The sequence below is a fragment of the Nomascus leucogenys genome, chromosome 15, assembly GCF_006542625.1.
Source record: "Nomascus leucogenys isolate Asia chromosome 15, Asia_NLE_v1, whole genome shotgun sequence".
Taxonomy (NCBI): domain Eukaryota; kingdom Metazoa; phylum Chordata; class Mammalia; order Primates; family Hylobatidae; genus Nomascus; species Nomascus leucogenys.
In genome coordinates, this window is record NC_044395.1 from 106,910,366 (window position 1) to 106,931,836 (window position 21,471).

Consider the following 21,471-nt stretch of genomic DNA (forward strand, 5'->3'; position numbering starts at 1 on the left):
TGGCTAATTTTTTGTATTTTTAGTAGAGACGGGGTTTCACCGTGTTAGCCAGGATGCTCTTGATCTCCTGACCTCGTGATCCACCTGCCTTGGCCTCCCAGAGTGCTGGGATTACAGGCGTGAGCCACCGTGCCCGGCCACGTCTCTATTTTCTATAGCATTTACAATTATTTCTTTGTATCCAACAGAAAAGTTACAATCAATGAACCTATCAATTCATGATGCATATCCGTGAGGAGAAGCTCATTCCGAATACATCATATGTTAAATTTATCCTTGGATTCAAGATCATATTGTTCACTTACTTTTTCCTATAGTCAGCATGTTGTAATTTTAAACAAGAGAATAATAGATAACAACAGCCTAGTAGAGAATTAGAAATACTGTGGTTCTAAGAACTGTAGTTCTTAGAAATACTGCATTCAACTTTTGTAAAGAAACTTTTTTGTATCAGTATATAAGAAAGAAGGTGGTGTGTAAGGCGACTTCTGTGCAAATATGTTGTCTAAACTGCTTTGGGGTTCTGCAACATAGACTAGCTGATTTGCCTCACTGATTTCTCTTATCAAGTTAGCATTGCCAAATTCTATAGCTGATAGGCAATGGGAAGAAAACATTTCAGGGCTTTAGGCACAAGGAAACAAAGAACAAATCCAGGGATTGTTAGGTCAGGAGACAAAATCATGCCATAGGAATATATATCTTTTTTTTCTTCTTTTTTTTTGAGACAAGGCCTGGCTATGTCATCCAGGCTGGAGCGCAGTTATGTAATCTTGGCTCACTGTAACCTTTCCCTCCCAGGCTCAAGCCATCTTCCCATCTCAGCCTCCCAAGTAGCTGGGACTACAGGCGCGGGCCACCATGCCCAGCTAATTTTCATATTTTTTTTTTTTTGGTAGAGACGGGATTTCACTACGTTGCCCAAGCTGATCTCAAACTCCTAGGCACAAGCAATTCATCTGCCTCAGGCTCCCAAAATGCTGGGATTACAAGTGTGAGCCACTGCACACAGCCACAGGAATATATCTTTAGAGCCTGGTGACTTCGTGCAAAACAAACCTGCAGTTAGCCAACCTGTTAGTGGAAAATATGCCCCAAAAGTCTTCTCCTCCCAGCTTGCCCCTTTCCAAATCAGAATATATTTTTTCCTTCTGTTTATAGAAGCAACACAAGGTTACTTTAAATCATAATTTTGGCCAGGCATGATGGCTCACTCCTGTAATCCCAGCACTTTGGGAGGCTGAGGTGGGCAGATCACCTGAGGTCAGGAGTTTGAGACCAGTCTAGCCAACTTGGTGAAACCCTGTCTCTACTAAAAATATAAAAAAATTAGCCGGGCGTGGTGGTGGGCGCCTGTAGTCCCCGCTACTTAAGAAGCTGAGGCAGTAGAATCTCTTGAACCTGGGAGGTGGAAGTTGCAGTGAGCCAAGATACAAGATCGTGCCACTGCACTCCAGCCTGGGTGACAGAGTGAGACTCTATCTCAAAAAAAAAAGAAATCATAATTTCATAATTTTTCCCAAGATGTTTTGGATCTTTGGTCTTATATATTCTGTGGAGGCCAATTCATATTCTGTGTTTGAATCACGTTGGTGTGGCCAGTTTGTACTGCATAGTTGGATGTGATCTGCTCTCCTGTTTTACTTCTTGGCAGATATATTTAGGATTCCTTGAAAAAAAAAAAAAAAGGCTGGGCACAGTGGCTCACACCTATAACCCTAGCACTTTGGGAGGCCAAAACAGGAGGATCACTTGAGCCCGGGAGTTCAAGACCAGCCTGGGCAACATAGTGAGGCCTCGTCTCTACTGAAAAAAAAAAAAAAAAGAAAGGAAGGAAGAAAGGAAATTAGCTGGGCATGGTGGTGCACACCTGTAGTCCCAGCTACCCAGGAGGCTGAGGCAGGAGGATTGCTTGAACCTAGGAATTTGAAGCTGCAGTGAGCTATGATCGTGCTACTGTACTCCAGCCTTGGTAACAGAATAAGACCCTGCCTCAAAACAAAACAAAACAAAACAAAACAAAACAAAACCAAAAAAACCTATCAGCAGAGAAGTCCAATTCCAATTCTAACAGAAGATAGTCCACTCTAATGAGCTGGCCTGGTTTTAGAAAGAAAAAAAGGAGATAGGAGAATGGCCTAGGAAGACTCTCAACTGCCATAATCCAGTTAAACAGTGCAGGTCAAGATTCACTGGCCATTTTCAGTTTGAGTGAGAGCAAGGAGCACCTGGAGGACATAGAGTGCTGCTGGAGTTTTGAAGTTTTGCCTCTTTGCACATTAAGAATGAGCTGGAATATTTTAATTTGGTCCTCTTGCCCATGTCTTTATTACTTCTAGATGTGGAATGTGAATAGCTATTTATATATAGATCCAGTATGGTTACAGTTATTTATTTATTTACTTATTTATTTTTAACTTTTAAGTTCAGGGGTACTTGTGCAGGTTAGTTACATAGGTAAACTTGCGTTGTGGGGGTTTGTGGTACAGATTATTTCATCACTCAGGTATTAAGCCTAGTACCCATTAGTTGTTTTCCCTGATCTTCTCCCTCTTCCCATCCTCCACCCTCCAATAGGCCCCAGTGTGTTTTGTTCCCCTCTATGCATCCGTGTGTTCTCATCATTTAGCTCCCACTTATAAGTGAGAACATGCAGAATTTGGCTTTCTGTTCCTGCATTAGTTTGCTAAGGATAATGGCCTCCAGCTACATCCATGTCCCTGCAGACGACGTGATCTCATTCTTTTCTATGGCTGCAGACTATTCCATAGTGTATATGTACCACATTTTCTTCATCCGGTCTATCACTGATGGGACAGTGTGAGGAATCCTCAAAGATCTAAAGTCAGAAATGCCATTCGACCCAGCAATCCCATTACTGAGTGTATACTCAAAGGAATATAAATCATTCTATATAAAGATGTGTGGTTACATTTATATTTAATTCTTTCTTGGTAGTCCCTGAGCTACTGCCCACTTCACCAGAATAATTTAAATCAATTCTTGCTTTTTGCTAGTTAATAGCCAAAATTAAGATGTTTATTATGTGGAACTGATATCATACATAAATTCTCAGAATTTCTATCTAGTTTTTCAGGAGAAAATAGATACCACTTAATAGAATTCTGTATGACTTTTTCTGTACAAACAGCCTTTGTTAATAGAAGAGAACATGAAATTGTATCAAGAACTCCCATTAGCTTAACATGTTTACAAATGTCTGATTATAAAATTATTAATTTTTAACACAGCTCCTGCTGTGTTTTCTTAATATATTACTGGAGAAAACTGCCCTAGAGCTGGGCATGGTGGCTCACGCCTGTAATCCCAATGCTTTGAGATGCTGAGGTGAGAGGATTGCTTTAGCTCAGGAGTTTGAGACCAGCCTGGGCAACATAACGAGACTATGTCTTTACAAAAAATAAAATAAACAAAATTAGCCAGGCATGGTGGCACATATCTGTAGTCCCAGCTACTTGGGAGGCTGAGGCAGGGGGATTGCTTCAGCCCAGGAGTTTGAGGCTACAGTGAGCTATGATCGTGCCACTGCACTCCAGCCTGAGCAACAGAGAAAAACCCCATCTCTTAAAAAAAACAACATTTCCCTAAAGTTAACTATTGTATTAGTCAGGGTTCTCTAGAGGGACAGAACTAATGGAATAGATTTATATATATAAAGGGGAGTTTACTAAGTATTAACTCACACAATCACAAGGTCCCACAATAGGCCATCTGCAAGCTGCGGAGCAAGGAGAGCCAGTAAACTGAAGAACCTGGAGTCCGATGTTTGAGGGCAGGAAGCATCCAGCATGGGAGAAAGATGTAGGCTGGAAGGGTAGGCCAGTCTCTCTTTTCACATTTTTCTGCCTGCATTTTCTTCTAGCTGGCTAGACTGGCAGCTAATTAGATTGTGCTCACTCAGATTAAGGGTAAGTCTGCCTTTTCCAGCCCACCGACTCAAAGTTAATCTCCTTCGGCAACACCCTCACCGACACACCCAGGATCAATACTTTGTATCCTTCAATCAGGTTGACACTCAGTATTAACATGACAAATATTAAGCTAATAAAATAGGAAAACTGTGGAATTTATTTTATTGTCAAAACTAAATTAAGAGATTTGTACTCAGCCCATTTCATTTTTTTTTACTTTAGAATTTTTTAATTTCCAGTGAAACCAAATTTTACTACTGTTGTGAACACAGCCTTCACATTTGATGCAAATGGGAGGGCTTAATTATAATCACTTAGTGACAGTACTGTAGACAAAGCCAATAGTGTATGCCACATAGATGATTATATCTTCTGGAGAGAGTTAACTGATAAGCTTGACTTTACAATTAATGCAAACATATTCAACTAAAGAAAATGGATGCACCTTCAGACCATTTCATCTTAATTATATCTTGTAAGGTTAAAAATATATAACTCACAAATAAATTTTAATTAAAAAAATTTTTTTAACCTTCATGTCACAGCCAAGTCCAAAAAATTTTAATTTTGATGTTTCTGGTTCTCTTATGGCTGGATAATCCATAGAGATTTCCTGAACTTCTTATTCATGATAGCTTAAAAAGAAACATTCAGATCCCTGTGAATTGGACAAAAGGATATCTATTTTATGCTACTTTTTGTGTAAGGAAGAAGAGGAAGTAAAAACACAATGGGTCCTTGAACAACATGAGGGTTACGAGTGCCGACCTCTCCTCTTCACTTAGTCTAAAATCCACATATAATTTTGGACTCACCAAAAACTTAACTACTGATAGTCCACTATTGACCTTATGAATAGCATTAAAACAGTTGATTAACACATACCTTGTATATGTATTTTATACTGTATTCCTACAACAAAGTAAGCTAGAGAAAAGAAAGGTTATTAAGAAAATCAAAAGGAAGAGAAAATATATTTACTATTCATTAAGTTAAAGTGGATCATGATAAAGACCTCCACCTTTGTCTTCTTGATGTTAAGTGGCTGAGGAAGAGAAAGAGGAGGAGGAGTTGGTCTTGCTGTCTTAAGGGTGGCAGGGAAGAAGATGTGGAGATGGTGGAAGGGGAGGCAGGCACACTCGGTGTAGCTTTATGAAAACACATGGTGATTTCTGATTTTTTTGCCTTTTCCTGTCTCTAAAAATGTTTCTATATGGTACCAATTTTTCTTCCATTTGCTTTAGTTTCAGTGCCTGTATCACTGAAGAGTTCATGTCATAAAAGAAGTCAAAAGCAGTCTTGAATAGTTGGAACTCTTCTGCCAGATGGTCTAATGTCAGTTTGTTTTCTGGCCCTGCTTCTGCATCGTCTTCCTCTTCTATTCCTTCTTCTTTTCTGGCACTGGTTCAGAAGCACTCACTTTCATCAAGTTGTCTTCTGTTAATTCCTCTGGTGTGATGTCTGTTAGCTCTTGAATTTCTCCAAGATCCGTATCTTGGGACCCTTCCCCCACCTTCTTTGCCATATCCACAATCTCTTTCGTGATCTCCTTGATTGGCTCTGTCATAAATCCTGTGAAGTCATGCACAACATCTGGATGCAGTTTTCTCCAGCAGGAATCTATTGTTTGGGGCTCAGTGGCTTTTTCCATAACAACAGTGGCATCTTCAATGGTGTAATCCTCCCAGACTTTCTTGATGTTCTATCAGGATTCTCTTCCATAGCGTTGACAGTCTTTTCCAATAGAGTACTATGTGTAATGGGCCTAAAAGGTCCTTATAACCCCCTGACTTAGGGGTTAATGAATTAGAAACATTGTGTTTGGGGGCAAGTATTACAGACCATTTTGATACCTTTGGTGTTGAACTCATGGGTTCTGGGTGGCCATGTCCCATTCAAAAGAACTTTAAAAGGCAGTCCATGTTGGTGTGCTGCACCCATTAATTCATCATTTACATTAGGTATATCTCCTAACATGGCACATGTATACATACGTAACAAACCTGCACATTGTGCACATGTACCATAGAACTTAAAGTATAATAAAAAAAAATATATATATATAAAAATATAAAAATAAAAATAAAAGGCAGTCCATTACCAGCAAGGTACATCCTGACTTCAGGAACAATATTGACGAAACCCAGTCCAGAAAAAATGGTTCTCATTATCCAAGGCTTCTTGTACAACCCAAACTGGCAATTGGTGTTTATCTTTTCCCTTCAAAGCTCAGGGGTTACCAGCTTTAAAGATAAGGGCAGTCCTAATCATAAACCTGACTGTGTTTGCACAAAATAGTAGTTAGCCCATCCCTTCCTGCCTTAAATCCTGGTGCTTGCGTCTCTTCCTTACTAATAAGTGTCCTTTGTGGCATTTTCCCCCTATCATCTGCATTAAAAAACTGCCCAGGAAGATATCCTTTTTCCTCAATGATTTTAAAAAGCTTCTCTTTTTTTTTTAGAGCAGGGTCTCACTGTGTTGCCCAGGCTGGAGTCCAGTGGCATGATTATAATTCACACCACCTCTAATTCCTGTGCTCGAGTGAGTTTCATGCCTCAGCCTCTTGAGTAGCTGGGACTACAGGCTTGTGCCACCATAGTCGGCTAATTTTTATTTTTGGTAGAGATAGGGTTTTTCCATGTTGCCCAAGCTGGTTTCAAACTCCTGGGCTCAAGCGATCCTCCCACCTCAGCCTTCCAAAGTGCTGGGATTACAGGCATGAGCCACTGCACCTGGCTGCCTCAATAATTTTCTTAAGGGCATCTGGAAACTTGTTTGCTGCCTCTTGGTTGGCAGAAGCTACTTCCCCTGATATCCTGATATTTTTTAAGCCAAAACTTTTTCTAAAATTGTCAAACCATCCTTTACTGGCATTAAATTCTTCAGCTTTAGACCCTTCACCTTTCTTCTGCTTTAAGTTGTCATATAATGACTTCACTTTTTCTCAGATCATATTAGGGTCATATGCCTTTCTTATAGAAATCCTGCACTCATATAAAAGCTGCATTTTCAAGACAAGTTAAAAAAGTATTTCACCGAAAGTGCAATGTTTTTATGCCTGCTGATGTAGCTGCAGCAACTGCTTTAAGAATTTCCTTTCCTTTGCTTATAATTGTCCTTACATTAGATTCATTTATCTTGAAATGGAGGCCAAACCACAGCTGCAGATCTCAATCTATGATGTATGTCAAGCAATTCAACTTTATCTTGTAATGTCATGAATTTTCTCTGTTTCTTGGGAGCACTTCTGGCATCACTAGTGACACTTTGTATGGGTCCGATGGTGTTATTCGAGGTTTATGGTTTTGTACTGAACACGATGAAAAATACATGAGAACCATGAGAGATCACTTTTTACTGTGATACACAATTTACTGGAGAAATGAACTGCCCATGCAGAGATGATTAGCATCACATGGTGTTTTAAGCAGATACTTGCAACACTTGTGCTCACTGCAATAGCAACAGGAGTTGGCTATGAATGAAATTATTATAGTAGTACAGTATGAGCTACAGTTAATTTTATACAGTTATGATTTAATACTGTATGTTTGCTTACATTTCTCTCCACTATGAATGGCACCATGTATGGTCTGTAAGTGTGTGTGTCAGTTTTGCTAAATGTTAACTTTTTATAACAGATTTGTGTATATTTTAATGTAGTAAATGATAAAATGGACTAGTGTCTACATATTTTATGCATTCATGACATACTTTTTAAAATTTTTCCAATATGTGTAGGATGCACAGTTGCTCTGTGAGTTTTTTTTAAAATTGCTGCAAATCCCTCCAAAATTTCTAATATATTTATTGAAAAAAAAATCCATGTATAAGTAGACCCACACAGTTCAAATCCATGCTGTTCAAAGGTCAACTATATATACATGTATCTGCTCATCTGAGAAAAAAATATGCACACAGGAGGAATAAACCAGAGATGAATGAGATTCATTATCTATAAGATATTAGTGAAATGGAGTGAAAAGATAAAAGTGGGATAGATATAAAGGTCACTTATCTAAGAATTTTTTTTGTCCATGTCTTACTTTCGGAACTATGTTAACATTTCATTTACACGAGTAAGTATATGTGTATATATATATATATATATATTCAACAAGATTAGGGGAGACTCTAAAATTGAAAACAAACAAATAAGTGAAGCACATTGTATTTCAAATGAATAATATACCATACTGCAGGGGGTTGAAGAAACTAATCTAAGGAACATAATATTTGGACTATATACCCTCAGGCTAAAACAACTCTAAACAAGTATTAAACTCTAATTAGTAGGCTTCTTTTTCACAGAGCAATGGGTTAGCTAGCTCAGTACACTTTAGGGTTAAGCAAATAAGTAAATATGTTATAGATAATATGAACCTTTTTCTCACTTTAGAAAAAGAACATTTCAGATATGGAAAGGGGAGATGATAGAATGTAACCTGTAGTGTTGAACTGGAATTGAATCAGTGTGAGCTCATGGATTTGTTTTGTTTTGTTTTGTTTGAGACGCAGTCTCTCTCTGTCACCCAGGCTGGATTGCAGTGGCACGACCTTGGCTCACTGCAACCTCCACCTCCCGGGTTCAATCAATTCTCCTCCCTCAGCTTCCCGAGTAGCTGGGATTACGGGCGAGTGCCACCATGCCCGGCTAATTTTTGTATTTTTCATAGGGGGGTGGGAGTTGCCATGTTGGCCAGGCTGGTCTCCAACTCCTGACCTCTGGTGATCCGCCCACCTCGGCCTCCCAGAGTGCTGGGATTACAGGCATGAGCCACCACGCCCAGCCTCTTCTTTACTAAAAACAACTGGGCTTCTTGGATAAATGGCTGGCTCCAGGGTGAAGTAGGGAAAGAACAAGATGATCCTGGAACATCTTATTCTATCAAAAAGGAAGGAAGTGATCAGAGAATTATGTAGATGTGTCAAAAGGCCATAGAAGTCAGCTTGAAGGGCTTCCATGGCAAAATATGGGATCATTTGAACATAAAAATATATAATGATAGTAAAGGATTATAACCTATTGAATAAAGTAAGAATCCATGAGTCCACAATGATATAAATAAATAAGAAGGGAAAGCTCTTCCTTATTGTAGAAGGTCAACTTAAAAACATAGATGAAACGACGCAGTTGGAAAAACATCACCATTTGGCAAAACCTTCATATTCATTGTTGGTTCTGGCAACAATTATTAATAGATACTAAAATTTGTGAATGAAAGTTTGAAGAGTAACTATATATTTCCACAGACTCAAAATATCGTCCCACAGGATACTTATCCATTACAAAGGCTAACTTTATAGTGGCAAAACCTGGCAGATGCTGCGCTAACCAAAGAATCAAAGTTAACATCCCCAGTAATTAGACTAATCAGCAAGTGCCCCCAGATGGGATGCACTGAGAAGAACTCAGCATCACCTTTGTGATAATCCTGCCAAAGGGGCATAACCTGAATTGAATTATGAGGGGGCATCAGACACACCCAAATTCAAGTACATTCTACAAATTAACCTGTACAACAGGTTTTCAAATAACTTTGTTTCATTTAACATCATTTTCATTATAACTATTTTGTGGTTTAAGATCATTTTATGAAGAGCAAAAGGCAAGGAGAGATGCAGGGAGGGCAACTAGAGCACTTCTACCCCCACCAGGAGAATAGACTCCCTCCCTGCTTCCTGTTGTGCTGGACCCCTATTGACTTCAGCGGGGATGGCACCATGTTTGTGAGGCTGAAAAAGAGACATGGAGCCAGCAAATGAAACTTAAGGTTTTTTGAGGGGATTTACATACAGGGCACTCCAGGGGCAGCATGCTGACAGGAGAACTGCTACCACTTACAAAAAAGCGTGCAGTTTATACAGCATTTCACTTAGCCCTGCCCCACCCCGGCAATCTCCACCTGGCAACCTTCATCCAACCCAAAACAAAGGGCCTCAAACCCCTGTATGGCCTGTGATCCATGGGATGGATCAGATGGTTCAGATGTTCCTCATAGATAAAGAATGAATCTCTGGGTTGGCCATTCCCAAATTCCTTCACTCAGAACTCTGAACACACATTTATCTTAGGCCACAGAGTCATTCTCAGGGTATGCTTCAATTATTTATGACAGGTGCATCTACCATACACCTGCTCCCCAAGTGGCTCCGCTTGTACTATGGCAGAGGTGGTGGGGAGGGATTTGTGTAACCTCTGCCCTGGAGGGTGGGGAAGGTGAAGGTTGGGTGTAAAATGGCAGCAGCTGGGGCTGGCAGTGGTGCTGCTGGGTGCTACAGGGCTTGTAGGGTTCTGTAAAGAGGGCTGAGAAGGTGTTGACTTTGTCTGCCCCCTGCACCTCATGGGGAAGCAGTGGCAGTTTCACAGTGCAAAAGTCTTTATAAGCATTCTTCATCTGGTTCAGATACTTGGCCTGGATCTTGTGTCAGGCCTCACATATCTTTCAGGATTTTCAGGGTTGGGGAAGAGAAGCTGGGTGATGATGATGTTGTGTGTGTCAATCTTGTACTTGGCCAGCTCCTGGATCAGTCACTCTGTCTCATACAGGGATAGAACTCAGGGATACATTCGCAGACGATACAGGTAATCTGCTCAGGGCCCTTGAACTGTTTGCTGACAAAGTAGATGATGGACAGTGTCTACTTCAGCATGGAGGACACAGGTCTATGTTCATGTCCCCCAGACCTAGCACGTTGCATGTCTATAAGATAAAGGGGCTGATCTGGTTCTTGATCTGTTGAGTGTTATGTCAACCACCACCACTGAGAAGTTCATGCCCTTCCCCAGCCTCATGACCTCAGCATAGCTCACGGCCTCATTGATGCCGGGAAAGGCACTCATGGCTTCCTGCATCAGCTTCTTGCTCATGCTCAGCATGTTTTCCTCCTCAAAGAACTCACTGGGCAGCTATGCTGCACCCTGGCTGGGGTCAATCTCCATAGTGAAGAGGTTGTCAGAGCCTTTGACCTTGGTAGGCACCTTTGAGAACTTCTGGTCAAAACCATCTGAGATGTTGTGGGCTAGGTCTGTGGAGATGATCAGGATACTCTCATGCCCTTTTGATAGCTGGATGGCCAGGCTGCAACTGCAAGTGGTCTTTCCCATGCCACCTTTGCGCCAGCAAGGATCCACTTATCTTAAGGCTGCATTTCTCAATGATGTTGCTAAACCTAGGCTCCAGTGGCTCTTGGAGGCTGACTTTGGGAGACTGAGGTGGAAGGATCACTTGAAGCCAGGAGTTCGAGATCAACCTGGAAGTGAGACCCCATCTCTACAAAAAAAATTTTTTTTAATTAGATAGGCATGATTGTGTGTGCTTGTAGTCCCAGCTACTCAGGAGGCTGAGGTGGGAGGATCACTTGAGCTCAGGAATTCAAGGCTACATTGAGCTATGATTGCATCACTACGTTCAAGCCTGGGCAACAGAGCAAGCCCCTGTCAAAAAAAAAAAAAAAGAGAGAGAGAAAGAGAGAGAAAGGAAGGAAGGAAGGAAGGAAGGAAGGAAAGAAAGAAGATTTCATTATTTTTAGGGAATATTTTTAGGAATTCCTTATTTCTTAATTTTTATTTACCTCGCTCAGCACTTTAAACTGACTTCTGTTTTTTTTTTTTTTTTTTTTTTTTTGGAAATAATGTAGGAGTAAACGAGCATCATATCTATAACTTACTCTTAAATAGTTCCAAAAAATGATAATGTGTATATACATATGTACTTATATGTCTGTGTGTGAGAGAAAGAGAGAGAGAGCAAGAGAGAGAGAGAAAAGAGAGTGAGTGAGAGTAAATGTAGCAAAATATTCACATTTGAGTAATCCAGGTAAAGGATATTCAGGAAGGAATTCTTTGTGCTATTATAACTTTTTGGTAAATTTGAAATTATGTCAAAATTTTTAAAAATTAAAATCTTAAAGGAAAAACTTCAACAACTTTAAGACTAAAAAAATTGCTCAATGAAATTGAATACTCGTTTTCGCAAAATCTGTTTATGGCAGACATATGGTGTACTTCTGTATGGCCTTTAAGATATTTTTAGGAACTTTTTTGTTTTACTTTAGAGGAAAGATTAATGTCTATTAAAGAACTTTGTAGTTTAGTCAAATACAATGAAAAATTAGTGCAAATATGCATTTTAAAGCTTGGTAGGTCAAATGTTTGTTTTGGATTTCTGGTCATGATGGCTTGCAGTGTTCATGACTTGGGCCTCTTATTCATTCCATACACATGGTAATGATACATAAAATTTTCTAAGAAGAGATTTTTAAGGACATAGCCATGCATAAAATTAATATAAATGCATCTGACTAAGAACTCACTAAACCACAATGCAGTAAGTGGGACTGTAAGCACATGCCTCCTGTGCTCCGGATTCAGAAGGCGTAGGTAACTGAAAGCTCATTTCTTGAATGGCGGAGACTCAAAGTGTCATACACACAGTGCAGGAGACTGGAGTTAGCCCCTTCTGCCTCCACCACTTTAAGAAAGACTCAAAAAAAGTTATGACTACTACCTGAGAAATGGCTTACATAAAACCTGGAGGGTTAGCCAGTGTGGTGGTGCACAGCTGTAGCCCCAGCTGTTTGGAAAGCTGAGGCAGGAGAATCCCTTGAGCCAGGAGTTTGAGACCAGCCTGGGCAACATAGTGAGACCCCGTCTATTAAAAAAACAAAAACCTTGAGATGTGGGAGGAAGCAGACAGCCTTACAGCCAGGTCTTAGTGGTCCAACCTCCTCAGGTCTCTATGATATCCCTAATATCAGGAATGGAGCCATAAGTCATCCAATACAAGACCTGATTCTGGACTAGTGTCTGTCCACAAGAGAGAGTAGAAACCTCCCACTTCACATGAACTTATACGCTGAAATTCTAAAATACATGAGGAACACTAATGTTGAGAAAGACAGCCAGTAAACCCAATAAACATAAATTTACTCCAGATAAAATAAAAATAGTTGAACATTTAAAATTGACTTTGAGGCCAGGTTGAGGTGGCTCACGCCTGTAATCCTGGTATTTTCAGAGGCCAAAGTGGGTGGATCGCTTGAGCCCAGGAGTTTGAGGCCAGCCTGGGCAACACGGCAAAACCCTCTCTCTACAATCCTGTCTCTAGATACAAAAAGGCATGGTGGCATGCGCCTGTAGATTCAGCTACTTGGGAGGCACTTATTATCTTTTAAATTATTCATTCTCTGTTGTCTGGTCAGCCTGAATAATGCAGGTTCTACAATGTATCTACCATGTAGGTTTATTTTTATTTATTTATTTATTTTTGAGATGGAGTCTCGCTCTGTCACCCAGGCTGGAGTGTAGTGGCGTGATCTCGGCTCACTGCAACCTCCGCCTCCCGGGTTCAATCAGTTCTCCTGCCTCAGCCTCCCAAGTAGCTGGGATTACAGGCATGCACCATCACGCCTGGCTAATTTTTTTGTATTTTTAGTAGAGACAGGGTTTCACCATATTGGCCGGGCTAGTCACAAATTCCTGACCTTGTGATCCACCCGCCTCTACCTCCCAAAATGCTGGGATTACAGGTGTGAGCCACCGCTCCTGGACAGTTTATTTTTATTTATCTTGCTCAGCACTTTGACTTCTGTTTTGTTTTTTGTTGTGTTGTTAGTTCTGGAAAATTCTCAGCCAATATATATAGATATGTGTTTCTTGAGATAGGATCTCACGTTATTGCCCAGGCTGGAGCGCAGTCACGTGAATCTTGTAGAATTGTAGAATCTGCATTACTTAGGCTGACCAGACAGAATAGAGAATGAATAATTTAAAAGATATTAAGTATAACATAAAGAGATAAAAAACTATGAAGACAGGTAAGAGACATTAAAAAGCTACAATGTATATCTAATAGGAAACAGAGGAAAATGATATAGGGAATGGCAAAGAAGCAATATTTTAAAAAGAATTGGGGGGTGCAGTGACTCACATCTATAATTCTAGCACTTTGGGAGGCTGAGGCAGGAGGATTGCTTGAGGACCAGCCTGAGCAACATAGTGAGCCCCCATCTCTACAAAAAAATTAAGTTTAGCCAGGCATGGTTGTGTGCACCTGTAGTCCCAGCTACTCAGGAAGCTGAGGTGGGAGGATCACTTGAACCCAGGAGTTCAAGCTCCAGTGAGCTATGGTCACGCTACTGCACTCCAGCCTGGGCAACAAAGTGAGATCCTGTCTCAAAAAATATGTATGTGGGCTGAGAATTTTCCTGAACTGACAAAAAACAGAAGTCAGTTTAAAGTACTGAGCAAGATAAATAAAAATAAACCTACATGGTAGATACGTTGTAGAATCTGCATTAATGATAAAGAAAATTGCTTATATGAATTATAAGAATGATTAACTCCAAAGGAATGGCAGGAGTTTGACAGCAGTTTGCTTGATATCAGTGACAGGTGTGAGGTGACAACGGGGTGGTATCTTTAAAGTGCTGAGAGAAGAGAAGTAACAACCAGAATTCTCCACTGAATTAAATTTCCTTCCAGAAGGTAAAATATATTTTCAGGCAGATGAAAACTGAGAGCATTTACCACTCACGGGCTTTTGCTGAAAGAACTACAGGTTTATGTATATTAATAAATTTCACAATTCAAACAAAGCTTTGAAAACCTGAAGTTGTCCTTTGGTAAGTTTTCAGCAAACTCATTTGTGGGGCAAACTTGACCTGAACTAGTTCATGGGCTAATTTTGGTCTTTGTTTATCCCACTTAGTGTGAATACGTATATGTTTCACTATGGAGACTTTAATATGTTTGAATCCATGGGGTGCTATCCCAACCCTGCTGAAGGTATTATATCACATCTGGATTGCGCAATGTATTACCTTTATAAAATCTCAAAATTTGTCACTTCCAAACCAGAAAGTTCCCAGGATTTCAGATAAGTGATTATGGATCTTATTAAAGGATGTACTTTAGCAAGAAATAATTGAACCAAGAGTGAAGGAGCAGAATGTGGGAAACAGTTGTGAGCATGAAAATTGATTTGATAAATGTAGGTATACTTAATTATTGATTTTTTTTAAGTAGTAATTTTTTTCTTTTTTTTCTTTTTTCTCTTTTTTTTCTTTTTGAGATGGAGTCTCACTCTGACACCCAGGCCGGAGTGCAGTGGTGCCATCTCGGCTCACTGCAACCTCTGCCCCCTGGGTTTAAGCATTTCTCCTGCCTCAGCCTCCCGAGTAGCTGGGATTACAGCCACCTGCCACCACACCTGGGTAATTTTTGTATTTTTAGTAGAGACGGGGTTTCACCATGTTGGCCAGGCTGGTCTTGTACTCCTGACTTCGTGATGCATCCACCTCAGCCTCCCAAAGTGCTGGGATTACAGGCGTGAGCCACCACTCCTGGCCTAAAGTGGTAATTTTTACATTTAAAAAGGTATATTGTCCTGTAGGTATGGGGGTGAATTTTTTAAAAAAGGAAAAAAAAGGAAAAGGTAGATATCAAAAGAAATAAATGACATCCAAATTGGAAAGTAAAAGGTAAAACTATATTCACAGGATACATGGTCCTATGCACAAAAAGCATCCCAAAGAATCCACCAAAAGAAAAAAAAGAAAAAAAAAAAACTTCTAGAGCTTATAAATGAATTCAGCAAAGTTGCAGGGGACAAGAGCAACACATAAAAATCAGTTGTTTCTATATACCATCAATGAACAATCTAAAAAGGAAATTAAGAAAAGCAATTCTGTTTAAAAGAGCATCCAAAAGATTTAGTCTATTAGGAATAAGTCTAACTGAGGAGGTGAAAGACTTGCACACTGAAAACTGTAAAACATTGCTGAATGAAATTAAAGAAGAGCTAAATAAATAGAAAGACACCCTGAGTACATGGATAGGATGATGTAACACTGTTAACATGTCAGTTCTACCCAAAGCAATCTACTGATTCAACACAATTTTATTTTATTTTATTTTATTTTATTTTATTTTATTTTATTTTATTTTTTTTGAGACAGAGTCTCACTCTGTCACCCAGGGTGGAGTGCAGTGGCGTGATCTTGGCTCACTGCAACCTCCACCTCCCAGGTTCAAGTGATTCTCCTGCTCAGAATCCTGAGTAGCTGGGATTACAGGCATCCACCACCATGCCTGGCTAATTTTTGTATTTTTAGTAGAGATGGGGTTTCACCATGTTGGTCAGGCTGGTTGATTGAACACAATTTCTTTTTCTTTTTTTTTTTTTTTTGAGATGGAGTCTCACTCTGTCTCCCAGGCTGGAGTGCAGTGGCTCAATCTCAGCTCACTACAACCTCCACCTCCCGGGTTCAAGCAGTTCTCCTGCCTCAGCCTCCAGAATAGCTGGGATTACAGGTGCCCACCACCACACCTGGCTAATTTTTGTATTTTTAGTAGATACAGGGTTTCACCATGTTGGCCAGGCTGGTCTTGAACTCCTGACCTCAGGTGATCTGCCCGCCTCGACCTCCCAAAATGCTAGGATTACAGACGTGAGCCACGGCGCCTGGCGATTCAACACAATTTCTATCAAAATAAATAGGCTTTTTCACTGAGAGAAAAAGCTAATCCTCAAAATCATATGGAAGAGCTAGGACAATCTTGAAAAAAGAGTATAAAATTGGAAAATTCAAACTTCCCAACTATAAAACTAGCTATGAAGCCACAGTAATTCAAGTATTATGGCACTGGCATAAGGACAAACATGTAGACCACTGGAATAGATTAGGAAGCCCAGAAATAAATCTTTACACGTATGGTCATTTGATTTCCTGCAAAGGTGCAATTCAATAGGGAAAGGACAGTCTTTTCAACAAATGGTGCTGGGAAAACTGTATATCCACGTGTGAAAGAATGAAATTGGACTATAAAACTCTTAGAAGAAAACGGGACAGTTTTCATGACATTAAATTTAGCAATTATTTCACGGATATAACACCAAAAACACAAGGAACAAAAAATATAAATAAATTGGACTTCATCAAAATTAAGAACTTTTGTGCATCAAAGGATACTATCATGAAAGTGAAAGGACAACCTACACAATAGAAGAAAATATTTGCAAATCATATATCCAATAAGGAATTAATATCTAGAATATGTAAAGAACTCCTGCAACTCAACAACAACACAACCCCATTTAAAAATGGGCAAAGGACTTGAATAGACGTTTCTCCAAAGAAGATACCCAAATGGCCAACACATGAAAAGATGCTCAGCATCATTAGTCATTGGTGAAATGCAAATCAAAACAACAATAAGATGCCACTTCACACCTTCTAGGTTGGCTATTTTTTAAAAAGGAAAATAGCATGTGTTGGTGAGGATGTGGACAAACTGGAGCCCTTGTGCATTGCTAATGAGAATGTAAAATAGTACAGCTGCTCTGGAAAACAGTTCAGTTGTTTCTCAAAAGGTTAAACCTATAACTACCATATGACCCACCAATTGGACTTGTAGGTATACATCTAAAAGAATTAAAGAAAGAACTGAAACAGATACTTGTATACAAATCATAGCAGCATTATTCACAATAGCCAAAAGGTGGAAGTAACCCAAGCGTCCATCAACAGATGAATGGATAAACAATGTATGGTATATACATACAAAGGAATATTATTCTGCTTTAAAAAGAAAATAAATTTATGGCTCTGCAGTGGCTCACACCTGTAATACCAACACTTTGGGAAGCTACAGTTGAAGGATCATTTGAGGCCAGGAGTTCAAGGCTCAAGACCAGCCTGGGCAACATAGGGAGACCCTGTCCCTATTATTTAAAAAATATGAAGGAAGGAAAGAAGGAAGGAGGGAAAGAAAGAAAGAAATTTTGATACATGCTGCATGTATGGCCCTTGAAAACATTATTCTTAGTGAAATAGGCCAGAATGACAGATATTACATGATTCCACTTATATGAGGTACTTAGAATAGGCAAATATATAGAGAGAGAAAGTAGAATAGAGGTTATGAGGGTCTGGGGGGTGGGCAGAAGGGGGTGTTGTTGTTTAATTGATACAGAGTTTTTGTTGGGGATGACGAAAAAGTGTTGGGTATTGATAGTGTTCATGGTTGCACAGCATTGTGAATATATTTAATGACACTGAATTGTACAGTTGCAAATGGTTAAATGATAAATATTATGTATAGTTTACCACATTAAAAAAGTTTTCCAATTTAAAAAGAGGTAGATTCTAGTCACATTCTAAAAAAGAATATCAGAAGATGAGAAGACTGCACATAAGTTATAGAAAGTGTGCTTTGGGCTTTGTCTTGTTTTATTTTTATTTTTATTTTGTTTGTTTATTTTGAGACAGGGTCTTGCTCTGTCACCCAGGCTGGAGTGCAGTGGTGCGATCACAGCTCACTGCAGCCTTGACCTCCTAGGCTCCAGCAGTCCTCCCACCTCAGCCTCCCAAGTAGCTGGGACCAAAGTCATGCGCCACCATGCCCAGCTAATTTTTGTAATGTTTCATAGAATCAAGGTTTCACTATGTTACCCAGGCTGGTCTCAAACTGCTGAGCTCAAGCAGCCCACCCACCTCAGCCTTCCAAAGTGCTGGGATTATAGGCGTGAGCCACCATGCCTGGCCCATTGTCTTGTTTTGGGGAGTTATAAAGATAATGAGTATGTTCAGACATTTTCAAAAATATGTAGATAGGCCAGGCGCAGTGGCTCATGCCAGTAATCCCAACACTTTGGGAGGCTGAGATGGGTGGATCACTTGAACTCAGGAGTTTGAGACCAGTCAGGGCAACATGGTGAGACCCCATCTCTACTAAAAATCCAAAAAAATAGCTGAGCGTGATGATGCATGCCTTTGTCCCCAGCTAATTGGGAGGCTGAGGTGGGAGGATCGATGCTTGAGCCTGGAGGGCAAAGGTTGCAGTGAGCCAAGATGGGGCCGCTGCACTCCAGACTGGTTGACAGTGCGAGACAATGTCTGGGAAAAAGCAATGTAGATAAATATTATGTTAATTTTTTAAGATGGGATCTCACCATATTGCCCAGGCTGGACTCAAACTGCTGGGCTCAAGTGATCCTCCGTCCTCAGCCTCTGAGTAGAACTACAGGCATGCACCACCATGCCTGCCTGATTATGTTAAATTTTAATACTGAAAGATTATAGATTTTGTCTATAGCTTCCAAACTAGCAGGGAGGGTAGAAAAGAATTAAAACAAAACAAAACTTTGCTAACACAATAGAAGGTGGGAAAAGAAGGTGGGGAAAGGGAAAGAAGAATGGATAATGGGAAAGACAAAATAAGATATCAGGTCAGAAATTAATCAGATACACTGAAAAGCTACTCATTAACATATAGTGACTGTAAGGTTGGGTAGAGAAGCATAATCTAGCCATATGCTATTTACAAGAGATACACATAAACAAAATGACCTGGAAGGGTTATTAAAGGCACAGAAACAGATATACCAGGAAAATACCAATCAAAATAAAGCTGGTATGACCATATTATAATAAAAATATCAGACTCAAAGCCTGGAATTTAGAAAAATTAATAAGATATAGACTTTCAATATTTCCTGTGTGGCTAGCTTCAAAGATACATTCTACCTGGCATCACTTACCTGTCTTTCTTATCTTTCTAAATCAATTTCCACAAATATTTATGAGTAACTATGAGTTAGGTAATGAGTTAGGTAATATAGTAGAGGCAAAGATGAGTACAACCTAAGTGCATACTCCATAGAACTGACAGTCTAATAGAAGAAAGTCCAGTAACTTTAAAACGAAGTAGCAAATTGTGAGCACTGTTAGAGAGTTTTAAGTGAGATACGATGGAAATTGGGCATGGGAGATAAAATCAGGAAAAGGCTTTACACAAAATTTGGCATTTGAGATGGTCTTTAAAAGCTATACCAAAGCTATAATTTCACTAGACCGTGACCTAGACATCAGCTTTTTCCCCCTTAGAATATGAAGCATGCTTTGGGACTACTTCTTTGCTGGATAGTTTCATAAATTTAGGCTACAGTATTATCATTTCAGACTTCATTTGCTGGAAATGTAGCCTACTGTATTTACCTATAACAGCTCATTTGCTGTATTTTTTATTTTCCTTTGCTTAAGACAATAGCACTGCATGGTTAGGTTAACACTTTCATTGCTTTTGAAAGCCCCTCTTCTAACCTAATCTTTTGCCAGGTGATGTCCTCATACTTCCTCAGGGTGTCTTAGAAGTAGATTTCTATGCTAGCTCTCCATGAAAGGAGAAGTGCTGTTACTATTAACAGGAAGGAACTAACTTTATCCTAAATGGAAACACACTCTATATTAAAGACAAGTTAGATACTTTCCCATGAAGTTGGTCTAGAAGAAGGGAAACGGAATAGATGGCTCCTGAAATTTTTTCCTGTTCCATTCAGAGTCATATTTTCCCCCCCTTTATATGATCAACAAATGAAAACTGGCATTTGGAATTACCGTGGTTCCCCCCATTGCTTGCCATCTTCAAATTTAATGTCTGCTTCTCCACAAAGATTAACATGTTTTCCACTCCTGATTTACTTGTCAGGGAATTTAGAAGTTTTCTGGAACCTAAAGTTTGCTCTGGTAGGGATGATTACTGGATAATTGCCTATTCTTCGGTGGAATTTCCATTTTTAGATTACACCAGGCTCTACAGCCTTTATTTCTTTGGCAGGAAAACCCAAAGGCAGTGGAGTATATTTTTTTCCCTTCCCTGGCCCAGCTTAAACAATGACTCACTTGGGCCCTGGGGCTTTGCTTCATACTCTCATTTAGGGGCCACTTGATACCCTTGTTTCTATTTTCCTTTCTTGTTCTGTTTGGACCCTTTATATCCTTTGGCACATGGGATTTGTCCCTGGGGTTATTGTCAGAGATATATGTAAAACCACCCCAAACTGGAATAGACACTCCAGTTATGTCCCCATAGCCATGCCATCCTTATGGCAGCTGGTATAGGCCAGGGAGAGTACAGAAAGAATATCTTTTTTCTTTCTTTTTTTTTTTTTTTTTTTTTTAGACTGAGTCTTACTCTGTTGATCAGGCTGGAGTGCAGTGGCATGATCTCGGCTCACTGCAACCTCCACCTCCCAGGTTCAAGTGATTCTCCTGCCTCAGCCTCCCGAGTAGCTGGAATGACAGGCGCATGCCACCACGCCCAGCTAATTTTTGTATTTTTAGTAGAGACGGGGTTTCACCATGTTGGCCAGGCTGGTCTCCAACTCCTGACCTCAAGTGATCCACCCGCCTTGGCCTCCCAAAGTGCTGGGATTACAGGTGTGAGCCACTGCGCCCAGCCCAGAAATAATATCTTTAAGGAAACCTAATTCCGAATGCAGTAGAGGGAAAAGTATTCTCCAAAAAGAAAGATATGAGTGCTAGTGTCATCCAGTTAGAGGCTAAAAGGCTTTCCTCCACATGCGATGCTCTAATGACTGATTCAGATGTCCTCTGTGTGTACCTGTGGAAGGTGGGAAGCACTCAGAGGAACTGGCCTCCAAGAGTTTTCAGAGAGATATGGTTATATGAAGAGACTTCCCCATAGAAGGACTAGGTCTAATCTAGAGTTCAGAGTTTTGTTGGGGAGAAAAAT

The 21,471-nt window shown here is 40.0% G+C and overlaps 1 protein-coding gene and 1 pseudogene across 2 annotated transcripts in view; one reads left to right on the top strand and one right to left on the bottom strand.

The window, feature by feature from the left end:
* C15H11orf49 (chromosome 15 C11orf49 homolog) overlaps nt 1-21,471 on the top strand; it is a 231,209-nt gene that overhangs the window by 96,033 nt on the left and 113,705 nt on the right. The window lies entirely within an intron of this gene.
* Nucleotides 10,058-20,397, bottom strand: LOC115838644 (annotated as a pseudogene).